The 14,411-nt window shown below is 33.5% G+C and overlaps 1 protein-coding gene across 1 annotated transcript in view; it reads left to right on the top strand.

Moving 5' to 3' along the window:
• VAV3 (vav guanine nucleotide exchange factor 3) overlaps nucleotides 1–14,411 on the top strand; it is a 448,180-nt gene that overhangs the window by 384,760 nt on the left and 49,009 nt on the right. The window lies entirely within an intron of this gene.

Here is a 14,411-nt window from a genome sequence, read left to right as displayed (position 1 = left end):
CCTCTTCCTTTCTCTTTTCTTCTTTCTCTTTCTCTGCCTCACTCCTCTTTCTGTCTCTGTTTTTCTTTCTCTGCCTTTCTCCTTTTTCTGTCTCTCTATCCTCTCTATATCTCTCTGTGTCTCTCTCTGTTTCTGTCTCTCCACTCTCCTCTCAGTCTTTGTCTCTGTCTCTCTGTCAGTCTTTCTGTCTCTCAGAATCTCTCTGTCTTATCTTGTTCTCATTTATAGACATCATCTACTCTGTATATTGTCCAGAATATATTCTGATTTGCATCTGCCATCAGCTCAGATAAATGGATTTTTTTGCTATTTACTACTTGTGTTCATTTAGGACTAGGAAAGATAATCCAGCTTTAGATGTATAACTTGGGGAATTCCTTATTAAATGACAACAATCATACAATGATGGTTTGAATCTATTTCCTGCAGATGAACAATATTTAGTTAGAATGAAGATATATATATGTATATAATTCTAGCCTTGTACCCCACTCTTTAAGGAGAACAAAATGTGATCAGCTACTGGCCCCAATCTGCTTTTCCCCACCTGGAAAGAATCAAAGCTTCACTTGGTAAAAGGTTAGTGAGGGAGACTCTAGAGAGACAGCTGTTTACACTTCCCTGTTAGGCACATCTAGAGAGATTCATAGGTAAAACATATCACATAAATTCATACACATATGTTTCCTTCTCTCCACCCCTCTCCCTCCCATTCTCTCTCTTCCTTTGTGGGAACAATTTAGGTCATTTTTGGCTCTCTTTTAGAAGAATTCAAATCATCTCATCTACAAGTAACCAAAGATACCAATAAACAAGTTGAACATAAAGTAGATATATTGTAGGGATGCAAGGACATAAATGAGACTTTTTTGCTTTGCATTAAGGTTAAAAGTATTCTCTTTCTTAGAGAAATAAATATCCTTTATCTTATACAAAAACAAAGTCACTACAGTTATAAGGAAAGCTCAGAAATATCAGGGAGAATTGAAGAATTTTGATGAAGAATGCAATGGTGTTCTTGTGCAGTAGAAAGAGTGTTGCCCCTCTCCTTGAAGGACTGATGGTTAGAATAACAAATTCTCCCCAAGCCTCCATTTAGAGATAGTTCAGAAGCTCAACCAATTCTTCATTTCCCACTAGCTACATGCCTTGGATTAGACCCATCATATCCCTGCTTTGGATACCTTCTCTCTCCCTTTATTCCCTTTAATGCCTGTTTTTGTTTTGTCTTCCCTTCTTAGACAGTAAGCTCATTGAGGGCAGGAACTATCTTTCTTTTAGTTTTTATCCCCAGTACTTAGCACAGTGCCTGTCATAGGGTAGACACTTAAGAGATGTTTATTGTATTGTATTATAAAATGAATTGAAGAATAAAAATAAGACTATTTAATGACAGCAAAAGATGAGCTCTACATTTTGCAAATCAGCATCAGTCCTTCAGTGAATTTGTGATCCCAGTTATTTTAGTAAACCTCACATCCATACATATTGCAATCACTTTATGCATGATGGTAACATGATTAGAAGGCAATTGAAAAGCAATCTTGGGATGTTTGCAGATAGCAATGTGATATCATATAATCTTAGACTGCATTATGAATTACTTAGCTTCCAGAAAGAGGGGAATAATCTCTCTGCAGTATTTCCTAGTCATCCCACATTATCAAATTTTTTTATATGAACCTGGGTACAATATACTGAAAAGTTGCACAGCATCCTGTGGAGGCTAATCAGAAAGGTGCCACAACTTTAGTTCTTAATATATGGAGATTATTTGAAGAAATATTTGGGGTATATTTGGCCTGAAGATTAGAGGAGTTTTTGAAGTATTTGAAAAACTGTTAGGATTGAATTTGTTTCCTTTTGTCCCACATTAAATTGGAAACAATAGAAGAAAGTTGCCAAGAAGTGAATTTAAGCTGGATATCAGAAACAACTTTTTTAAACAAGTAGATCTATTCAAAAGTGGAATCTGGTGTCTTGAAATGAGGTAGGATTGAATTTCTCCTCTTTGGAGGTCTTCAGATAGAGACTTCTGTAACCACTATTTTTAAAAATCAATCAATCAATTAATTAATTTTGAATATACATTGCTTTTATGAATCATGTTGGGAGAGAAAAAATGGAACAAAAATCATGAGAGAGAAAAAAACAGAAAAATGAACTTACATAGCATGTGTTGATGTACAATCAATCTCCATAGTTCTTTTTCTGGATGTAGGTGGCATTTTCTATCCAAAGTCTATTGGGATTGCCTTGGATCACTGAACTAATGCATATGGTTGCTATTATTGCTGTATATGTATTCTTGGTTCTTCTTGTTTCACTCAGCATTGGTTCATGTAAATCTTTTCAGGCCTTTTTTTAAAAAATCAGCTTGTTCATCATTTTTAATAAAACAATACTATTCCATTACCTTTATATACCACAACTTGTTCAGCCATTTTACAATTGATGGACATCTACTCATTTTCCAATTCTTTGCTACCACAAAAAGAGTTGCTAAATACATTTTTGTACAGGTGGATCCTTTTCCCTTCTTTATGATTTTCTTGGGATATAGACCCTGCTGGGTAAAAGGGTATGCATAGTTTTATAGGTCTTTGGGTATAGTTCCAAATTGCTCTCCAAAATGGTTGCATCATTTCACAACTCCACTAAGAGTACATTAGTGTCCCTGATTTCCCGCATCCCCTCCAACATTTATCATCATCTTTTCCTGTCATCTTAGTCAATCTGAGAAGTTTGAGATGGTACCTCAGAGTTGTTTTAATTTGCATTTCTCTTACCAAAGTGATTTAGAGCATTTTTTCATATGACTATAAATGATTTTAGTTTCATCATCTGATAATTGTCTGTCCTTATTTGATCAACTGGGGAATGACTGATATTCTCATAAATTTGACACAGTTTATATATTTTAATAATGAGACCTTTATCAGAAATATTAACTTTAACATTTCCCCAGCTTAGTATTTACCTTTTAATTTTGTTTCTGTTGGTTTTCTTTGTGTAAAACCTTTTTAACTTAATGTAATCAAAGCTGTCCATTTTGCCTTTCATAATATTCTCTAGTTCTTTGTTAGTCATAAATTTCTCCCTTCTCCAAAGATCTGATATGTTAATTAGTGATCTCTTTTAATTTATTTTATAATATGAATTCCTTTTGAGAGTGGATTGACCTAGAGGATTGTTTAATATTAAGTGATTCATGTCAATGTCATCTCATAAATTGGGAAGATCTTCCAATGTGCCAGAAGCTTTCCTCTTGGTCTTTTTCTACTTCATGGATATCAATAAAACACTTTGTCCATAGTTATTCCTTGCTTTTACTAGATGACCAAATAATATCTGTTTTATACTTATATATACGGTTTCTGGTGTATTTTGTCCCCCTTCCTGCTTATAGATCATTTTAGATAGTGTATTCTCTAATATTCTGTGTCTCCAATGATCCCATAAGTTTATCTTACTGGTTTTAAAAAAAGAAAAAAAAAACATTTATATTAAATTATGTAATCTTGTATCTAGTTCAGATTTTTATGACTTAGGTATTTCTTTGTGGAATATGGTTCATATTTTAAGCTACTAGGTGGCTCAGTGCATAGTACTGGAACTGAAGTCAGGAAGATCCAAGTTCAAAACTACTCTCAATCATTTATAGCTATTTGAATCTGGATAAATCACTTAACTTTGGTCTGAATCAGTTTAGTCATCTGTAATAATGTAGTAATAGTATCTACTTCTGAGAGTTGTAATAAATAATATTTTAAAAACATTTTGCAAACTTTAAAGGGCTATATGCAAATGTTAGTGTTAATTATGATGATAACAATATCTTTCTAGGTAGTACTATTAAAAGAAAAAACAACAAATACCAATTACATTTCTAAAAATCGCAAACAACTTCAATGTGTTTTTTAGTGTAAATTGGCCTTGCTTTGAATTATCTTCCCCTAGTTATCCTTTCATTGCCAATCCCTTCTGAGATATTTATATTGTTGAGTCATTTTTTTTTGTTTGTTTCCAATTTTTATGATTTTCTTGTCAAAGATACTTGAGTGGTTTGCCATTTCCTTCTCCAGCTCATTTGACAGATGAAGAAACTGAGGCAAGGACAGTTAAATTATTTGCCTGGAAACACATAGTAACAAGTGTATGAGGCCATATTTAAACTTATGAAGACAAGTCTTTCTTTCTGCCTCCAGTCTTGGCACTGTATTCACTCTGCCAAGTATCTTTCTAGAAAGTAGATAGAAACAAAAGCAGGAGTATAATAAGCATTATGAATTGTTAGAAGGAAGGAACTCATTTTTTTTTAATGTATCTGATAATCATGTGACTTTTAATTTGATAGGCATTACCTAGGAAATAATGAGTTAAATCAGAGTCCCACTAATTACAGGAAAGGGGAAAAAAATTCAGTTCATAAAAATGATAAGAATTGGGAAGCTTCAAGAGATAAAAAGAAGTAATAAAAACCTCTGAGGAAGATTATTTTCCCTGGTTGATTTCCAACTGGCTTTGACTCGATATAATGTAAATTGAATTTCCAGGAATGTTTCTAAATGTATAGATTGTACTGTAAAGGAGTTGGTAAATATGATGACAAAGAGGATGAGGCTCTAATCATTATTTCATTTTTTTTCTAAAATTTTTTGTTAGCCATTTTTATTTTTGAATCCTTCATATGGGAAAAATATCAAATTTGGTATCCTCTATCTAAGAGGGCTCTACTCTAATATATCTAACATAGATTATTATGTTTCATCAAGGATATGATGGAGTGATCCTACTCATAAAATACAAAAGGTCTGAGGAAAATTTTTTCCTCTTTTTTCCTTGACCATAAGGGAATAAGTCATTTTTCCCCTCAATGAATACAATTGTATGCCTCTCCAAGATTTAATAACTTTATATCATTGGGATGTCTCCCTGGAATTGGTTTGAATAGTACTATCAATTTGGGTTTAACATAGAATGAAAAATAACTAGAGGTTGAATTAACCCTTTTCATTTTTCCTGTGTGTCTGTTCTTCAACACACAATGGAACAGTCAGGATTGCTAAAGAATAAATGAATAAAGGACATATTAAGCAACCCTTGTCACATAAATCATTTATTTCCTTTTATTGATTTAAATATCAGACTCTAAGACCTTGAATGGTAATATCCCTTATAATTAAAGCAGCCAACTCATTAGATCATATACAAATGACAGTATCTTTTTAACCATTCATTTTCTGACCCAAGCTCCTGAAGATATTTAGGAATCCTGGGAAAGCTAATGGATTTTAAATGCAGTTTTAACTTAATCATTGGGTTAGTCACAGAATCATACAATCTCAAAATTTCATTGCATTCTATCTATGCTATTTGCCAAGACTGAAAAAAATTATTGAAAAAATTTAGAAGTCTTTCCAAGGGTTAAAAGAAATCAGCTTTTTAAATCACCTCAGTGTTCTCTTTCAGACCATTCAATAAACAGAGTATTCCACCTCTGAACAATTCTGGTCAATCAGGATTTACCTATATATTCTTTTAATTAAGTATGATGTCAAGTGCTGGACATTGTAAGCTTTGTTTAAGAGCCACAGTTAGGGGCTATTTGCAGTGCAGCCCAACTCCCCAAAGTAAACAGTTGGCTGCAGGTTGCAATATAGCTAATATTATGAATAGCAATATTTTTAATCATCGGTCTGAAAGTATTTTATGGTGGCAAATACTGATTAAATTTCTCTGCAACCAATCAGCCAGTGAGACATAATTATTGGGCACCAACAGAATATAATACTGTATGAGGCACTTTAAGTATCATACAGCTAAATCTGAATTGTAGTTAGTATAAAGCTTTCAACTCAATTCAAAAAATATTTATTAAATACCTGCTATATGCTAAGCTACCAGCTCACAAAGACAAAAATAAAACTGTCCTCCCTGTCAAAGAGTGTACATCCTCCTGGGAGGATATGGCATGTGTAGGGATAGAGTAGTCAGTCAGTTAACAAACATTTGTGAAATGATTACTATGTCCCAGGGATTTACAGATTGGGTCTGTGATTTCATTGGTAAAGGAAACTACCAAAGCAAGTCAGTAGTATATTGTCTTAAGAGTTTTTATTGTCTTAAGATAATAAAATATACCATTTTATATGCAAGTATATTATATATATATAAATATATATTTTATATATAACATATACTCAATTAATTATCATATTCATATATTATATAATAAAATATGCTTAAATAAAAATACTTGAGCATTTATTGTTTTAAAGAATTACCTAGAACAGTCAAAGTCTCAGCAACTTATGCAGAGTAAATTGTCCTGTATGTCAGAGATGAGACTTATACCCAGTTTTTCCTGGCTCCATTGGTGGAGCTCAGTCTGTACAAAATATATAGAGATGAGTAAATAGAAGAGCCAGCATCATCAAGTGTGGACAAAAAAGCTTTGTATTGGAGCTAGACACTGAACTGAGCCTTTAAGAAATTTTAAGAAGCAAAGATGAGGAGAATGAATTACTAACAGAAAGCTATAACTCCTTAATTGTTGTTGTGGTGGTGGTAGTATGTTTGGGGGGAGTTTTTGTTTTGTTTTAATCAAAGGCAAAACCAAATAAGTTGGCAGGCAACTGATTTAGAGTCTAGCTTCCTAAAGTGTGGTTTGTGTCCCCATATGGGGGGGGGGGAGGTCTTAAAACTGATGAGATCATGATGTGGTCATGAAACTGTGTTTTATTATGGGTAAATGTTTGTTTTGTATACCTATTTTATGTACCCATATACCTGAGGTTACATGAAAATTTCTCCAGTAAAATGGGGTCATGAATGGGAAAAATCTGAGAAATCCTGATTTAGAAAACAGTTGCATTTGAAGTGTAGTCACACTTGAGGAAGTACTCTTTTCCCCCCTGCATATATGCATGTTAGTCCTGGGAAGAACTGGTCATTTTAGGAAGGAATTAAGGTCTCTGTAACTGCTAGTGCCCTGGGATAAAACCCAGCATTCCAATTATATATTACTGTCTGTAATCTTCAGAGAATAATCTTTATCAATGATTCTAAGTGCCTTGAGCTCATTTTTAATTCTAGCATCTGATCTTCTACTTTATCAGATAATAAGCATTTTTTTGTCACTATCTTTTGCCCTTATATGAATCCTTGTGTTAAAATGTAGTAAAAGATCTTTCTAGGACTCTAGCTGCAACATGGTTTATATATATGTATATGTATATATATATATATATATATATATATGTATACACACATACATATATGTATATATTAATAAGACTTTGGATTATTTGCAGATATTTCAGCTTTGGGAATCAAATCTGTGAGGTCTTTTTCTTTTAAAAAATGTTGGTCCTTTTTGCTTTTATAACACCTATATTTACAAATATAAATCTGTCTCCTCTCTCCCTCTCTCATTAGAAAGCCATCCCTTGCTCATTCTTTAGAATAATTTTTTAAAGGAAAGGGGGGAGGAGTTTGGCTAAGCTAACATATCATTTGTCTTGACAATGAATGCAATATTCTACATCCATGGTTCTAAACCATTTCAAGGGAGTAAGGGGAGAAAGGGAGGGAACAGGTATTTATTAAGTACTTCCTAACTGCCAGGTACTATGTTAAGAGTTTTACAAATATCTCATTTGATGCTCAAAACAGCCCTCTGAGGTAGATTCCTCCTCAGATAAGTTATAATTCCTGAAGAGACATATGATTTCATCATTATCTCTATTTTATAGTTGAAGAAACTGAGGCAAATAGATGTTGCATTACTTGTTCAAGTCACATAACTATCATATTTGATGCTGAATTTGAACTCAGGTGTTCCTGACTCCAAAACTTGAACTGTAACCAATATATCAAGCAGCTTTTCACCAACCAGTCAGTTTAATACAAATATATATGCAGGATTTGAGGAGCTAATGTATAAACACAGGCATATTACTACTGTGTCATAACAGAAGTATAATCATTAAATACTACAGAATCAACCTTTCATAAATTTATGAACTCAGTTAGATTTTAAATTTATATAACCAACGGAGAAGGAAGTTCAAAGGACCCTATGATAAAATGTCTTTCTTGTGATACAAAGAAATAGAGATTTGTGTCCATCTCCACTGATGATTATCTTTAATATATTCCCTTTATTGTATCCCCAGTCTTCCTGCCTGTTCCCCTCCTCCCAGCCTCAGAATGTGGATTTCTGCATGGAGGAATGTGGCTGGGTGTCATTTGCCCTGGCCATTACCCATATGTGATAAATTGCTTAGTAATCCCTGCCTCTACGTCGTGCATACGCTCTGAGTGTTTAGGGCACTGCAGCTTGGGATCCTTTCCAGTATTTCATAAATAACCATTAATCTGCCCCCTTTACATCCAACTCTGCCTGCTGGAAATTGCTCCGTGCTGATCCAGTAAAGTGCATTAAAACCCCAATCCAGGTGGTATTAAAAGGATAAATGAACCACAGAGAAGAGACTCTTGTTCTGGGTTTTTACTAAGGCATTTATATCCTTTTATTTTTTTTCCTTTTTTCCAAATTCAGGAAATAAATAGTATAAGATAGATTTTGGAGAGTATATTTCTGCCATTGTAATGGTACCTGTGCTGGAAAAGACAGGTTGTGAAAATTAAGTTTATGAAATACATTGAATTTTTGCTATTTTTGTGTGATGCAGAGATATTACAATTACCCTATTGAATGATCTGTTTTTCCATGAAATTATTGCCTACCAGGAAAAAAAAATTGATTTTTTTTTTTATTTACTGTCATTTGCTGTGGTCTAGTTATATTGGAAATAAAATATGAAAGAAGTGATCCAATGTAAACTAGGCAGTTATGAAACCCTAAGAGTATATCTTTGTGTGAGGATTTATTAAGGGACACCTCTTCTTATAGCTATTCATAGTCAATCCATGATCAATTTCACAAAAAGGAGACTGAGTTTTCCAAGAAGCAAATTTATTTTTTGAGCAATGTAGGTGTTTTTGAGTTAAAATTCTTATATTATTTTTATTTTGTGCTTTAATTCAATTAAGAAACATTAATGTTTAAAAATGATAAATATTTATGTTTTTCTCTCTAGCAAATGATAGAACCATTTTAATAATTTTCTTAAATGACCCAACTTTGTTCTGTCAAATTTGTAAAGGATTTGTTATGTATCTTGTGCTGTAGAATAAATGTATAGAAAGATAGTGCCTCACAGTATATCAAATGACAAGTAACTTAAAAAAAAGAAATGTTTTCTAGTTGACCTTGAAGATATTACAAGAATCCCTAGAATGAATGTCAGAAAAGAGATTATGATCAAAGAAAGACCTTTTATCTGACAGTTGCAAAAGGTTCAATGGTGAAAACAAGTATATTATCTGACCCAGAATAAAATGCTTATGCTGAAATGTAAAGTAGAATTAAGTTTAGCTTCAGGAATCCTGTCAAGGCTAATACAAAAGGCACAAGTAAATCAGCATACACCACAAAAACTCAATCATTTGCTTCCAAATGGCTTATTTTCAAAGCTAAGATGTCAATTCCATGGCTACATGTGGAATTGACAGCTTCTCCTCCCATTAGCATTAATGAGCTACCCACTTAAATCCTCCCTACAACATCAACTTGGGAGCCAGAGACATCCCCTCCTACTCTCTGTTTTGTTTTTGTATATACCAAATGTTGGCTATTCACTAAATTAGTGTAAATTCATCAGCTCCGGTGCATATTACCTTCCATAACTCAAAATGACTTCTCATAGGAATTAGTGTTAAAATGTAATTTTAATCATCTGTCAAAATATGTTAAATAATCATTACTCACCAGCAGGCTGTTAGAAAATACACTAAATCTTGGTGAATATGTGACCTCTGCAACTGAGGCATTTTCTACAAAATTCGAGTTGAAAAGGAGCTTGACAGCTTGCTTAATCTAATTCCTTTCTTCCAGAGGCCCTCACATAAACTGTTCTTGAAAAGTGGTTTAAAAACAACAACAACAAAAAAAAAAACAATAGAGACAATCATTTCATGTCACCTGTTTCTCTATTGCTCTCCTCATCACAATCCCGTTTCTGATTAACATCCTTCTTTTCCTATTCATGGTTTGGTGGCTGAAACTAAAGAAAAAGGTGGGGTGGATAGAAATAAATGAGGTTCCTTCCAAAGCTAGGACTTAAACAGGTCACTCCTGTAGCATAGGCTAGGAGTTGGAATGAAATGAGACATAGACCATCTAGAATTTCATAAAAACCAAAAACCCAAACAAACAAAAACAAGTTCACTTCATAGTAACATGGAAAGGGTATTTGTCAAGTTTTAGACATTGATTCAATTAGGTGGGCTTTCTCTATTTCCTAATTTCTCATAATGGCATGCCCAATGAGTAGTTTCTGCCAAACTGAGGACCTCCTTGTGGACTGGGTTTATATAGCTAGTAAAAGAGCAAATTTAATCAATAATTAGAACCTTTTAGGTTCTTGGGAAGAATTGTTTTGAGACAGTTCCATTATTTTGGGGATAGGTATGGAGGAAGGGAAAGTAAGAGGAAGAGGAAGATTAGTCTAGCTTATATGTAGTAGAATTTGTTTTTTTTACTACAGAATTTATACTTATAAAATAGTTTCCTTCAAAACACCCAAGTTTATATTCCTCAGAACTATCACTTTGTCTTTCCTGAGTTCACCTCACTATAAATATAACTATCATATTTAGGGGCCGTGATGCTTAACTCTCCTCCCCCAGCCATCTTGGTAAAGTCAGCTTCCTTGTAATTGGGATGATTTGAAGCCAAAAAAAAAAAAAAAAAAAAAAAAAAAGATGGGATGCCAGCTTATTCATTCATTTAACATACATTTAATGTCTACCATGTGCAGAATATTGCATTATATGCTTAGAAAGCTATAAAGAGTTTTTGCCCTCACTGAGTTTATGATCAAAATCAGCTCATCTCACTGTACTTGAAGCCCTTAAATAAATAATCCCAGCTGAATCTATGAACTTTTAAAGACATTTTGAAAATATTTCATTATTGGGGGCAGCTAGGTGGTGCAGTGGATAGAGCACCAGCCCTGAAGTCAGGAAAACCTGAGTTCAAATCTGGCCTCAGACACTTACACTTCCTAGCTGTGTGACCCTGGGCAAGTCACTTAACCCCAAATGCCTCAGCAAAAAAAAAAAAGAAAAAGAAAAAGAAAAAAAATATATATATTATTTCTTTCTTTAACTTTCTCTAATATCTAATCAAAATATCTTGAGAAAATTATTATTTTTACTCAATTGAATCTCTTCTATCACAACTAAATTCATTTATTTTAAGATATTCTTGTTATAATTTCCTAATTTATATACATTTTTTACTTTTATATTCAAGTTTATTCTTTAAGAAAAACAAAATTTACTGGGTATCAAATACTGCATTTGGTGCTAGAAAATACAGAACTGAATAAAAGGTTGTTACTTCCTTCATAAAGACATAGGCCATCATAGTGAGGAAAAAAATACTTGATTTATAGTCTGGAGACCTGGGTCCAGTTCTGACATTTACTGGAGAATGTCACTTCGGGCAAATAGCTTTTCTGCTTTGAAGCTTGGTTTCTTCATCTGTGAAATGGGAATAATAATTTTGTTCTATATACCTCACAGAGCCATTATGAGGACAATACTTTTTTTTTTTTTTTTAATTTTTATTTTTTTTATATATATATATATATATTTTTATAATATTATCCCTTGTATTCATTTTTCCAAATTACCCCCCCCTCCCTCTATTCCCCCCCCCCCGACGACAGGCAATACCATACATTTTACATGTGTTACAATATAGTCTAGGTACAATACATGTGTGTGAATATCATTTTCTTGTTGCACAATAAACATTAGAATCCGAAGGTACATGCAACCTGGGCAGACAGATATTAGTGCTAACAATTTACATTCCCCTCCCAGTGTTTCTTCTCTGGGTGCAGCTACCTCTGTCCATCATTGATCAACTGGAAGTGAGTTGGATCTTCTTTATGTTAAAGATTTCCACTTCCATCAGAATACATCCTCATACAGTATTGCTGTTGAAGTGTACAGCGATCTTCTGGTTCTGCTCATTTCACTCAGCATCAGTTGATTTAAGTCTCTCCAGGCCTCTCTATATTCCTCCCGCTGGTCATTTCTTACCGAGCAATAATATTCCATAACCTTCATATACCACAATTTACCCAACCATTCTCCAACTGATGGACATCCATTCATCTTCCAGTTTCTAGCTACAACAAAAAGAGCTGCCACAAACATTTTGGCACACACAGGTCCCTTTCCACTCTTTAGTATTTCTTTGGGATATAAGCCCAGTAGTAGCGCTGCTGGGTCAAAGGGTATGCACAGTTTGATAACTTTTTGGGCATAATTCCAGATTGCTCTCCAGAATGGCCGGACTCCTTCACAACTCCACCAGCAATGTATTAGTGTCCCAATTTCCCCACATCCCCTCCAACATTCGTCATTATTTGTTCCTGTCATCTTAGCCAATCTGACAGGTGTGTAGTGGTATCTCAGAGTGGTCTTAATTTGCATTTCTCTGATCAGTAGTGATTTGGAACACTCTTTCATGTGAGTGGATATAGTTTCAATTTCTTCCTCTGAGAATTGTCTGTTCATATCCTTTGACCATTTATCGATTGGAGAATGGTTCGGTTTCTTATAAATTATGGTCAGTTCTCTATATATTTTGGAAATGAGACCTTTGTCAGAACCTTTGTTTTTAAAAATATTTTCCCAATTTGTTACTTCCCTTCTAATCTTGTTTGCATTAGTATTATTTGTACAGAAACTTTTTAGTTTGATGTAATCAAAATCTTCTATTTTGTGATCAATAATGATCTCTAGTTCTCCTCTGGTCATAAATTCCTTCCTCCTCCACAAGTCTGAGAGGTAGATTATCCTCTGTTCCTCTAATCTATTTATTATCTCCCTCTTTATGCCTAAATCATGGACCCATTTTGATCTTATCTTGGTATATGGTGTTAAGTGTGGATCCATATCTAATTTCTGCCATACTAATTTCCAGTTTTCCCAACAGTTTTTTCCGAATAATGAATTTTTATCCCTAATGTTGGAATCTTTGGGTTTGTCAAAGATTAGATTGCTATAGATGTACCCTTTTTTGGAGGACAATACTTTTTGTAAATTTTTAAGTGCTACATTATATAAATTCAAGTTGTTATATTATGTTGTTTATAAACCAAGAAAAGGATAATACCTTCATGTAGAGTACTGTAATATAAAAATGAATTTGAGAAGTGCTAGGAAAAAGTGGTGTTTGCTGTAGTTTATTCATGTGTGACTCTGTGTGACCCCATTTGGGATTTTCTTGGTGAAGATGCTGGAGTGATTTGTCATTTACTTTTCCAGTTCATTTTTACAGATGAGAAAACTGAGGCAAATAGAATTAATTTGGAGAGGTGGTGGGGCCGATCATTTTTGCTTGTGACCTTCAGGGAAGACTGACTTCAGAACAGAGTAGGCAGTATTTGGACATGGAATAGGAGGGCTATTTCATGCGTAGGAAATTAGTAGGATAATGTGTGGTGAATCAACCAGTAGGGAGGAAAGATTCTATCTGGTATTCCTCTAGGACAATTAAATCTTTACTTTTTCTCTCTTGAAATTGGGCTAGCTTTTTTTCTATTGGCTTCTTGTTATTTTTCTCATTGAAAGTGTTAATCCTGTCACTTCCTACACTTTTTTCTTCCTTCTCCTAAAATGATCACTTAAAAAAGATTCTCTTTCTAGATTATTTATTGATAAAAAGGTCAAACTAGTACAGGACTAAAGGTTGTGTCTGTTGAAATAATAATATTTATCATGAATGAGGTCCAGATATAGACCATTGTAATGTTCAAGTGTAAACCACACTTTAGCAATTATTTATTAACAACAATTGTTATTGTCAATTATCTTTTGCTTTTGAAGAGAACCAAAGATATCACGAGATAATATCTTGATAGGAACGAATAGGATTTAAGTGAGGCAGATTTACACAGTAAAGGTTATAGGATCTATTCCTTATTCTCTTAATTTGCTTATAAAATCACCATTTTGACCTTATTTTGGTATAGGGTGTGAGATACAAGTCTATGCTGAGTTTATGACATTATTTTCCAATTTTCCCAGCAATTTTTGTCCAGAAGCTAGATAACTGATTATTGAACACTAGATAGCTGATTTTCAATTAGTGTGTCATTTGTATTTAATCTATTCCACTGATCCACCATATGGTTTTGATGAATGCTTCTTCTGTTGTATTTTTTTTCATTAATTTCCCTTCATATTCTTGATCTTTTGTCCTTCTAGATGAATTTTGCTATTATTTTTTCTTACTTTAGGAAATAATTTTTGGTAGTTTG

This window comes from Sminthopsis crassicaudata, chromosome 4, assembly GCF_048593235.1.
Source record: "Sminthopsis crassicaudata isolate SCR6 chromosome 4, ASM4859323v1, whole genome shotgun sequence".
Lineage (NCBI taxonomy): Eukaryota > Metazoa > Chordata > Mammalia > Dasyuromorphia > Dasyuridae > Sminthopsis > Sminthopsis crassicaudata.
The sequence above is the reverse complement of the archived record's forward strand: the minus strand, read 5'-3'. Positions and strand labels throughout refer to the sequence as shown.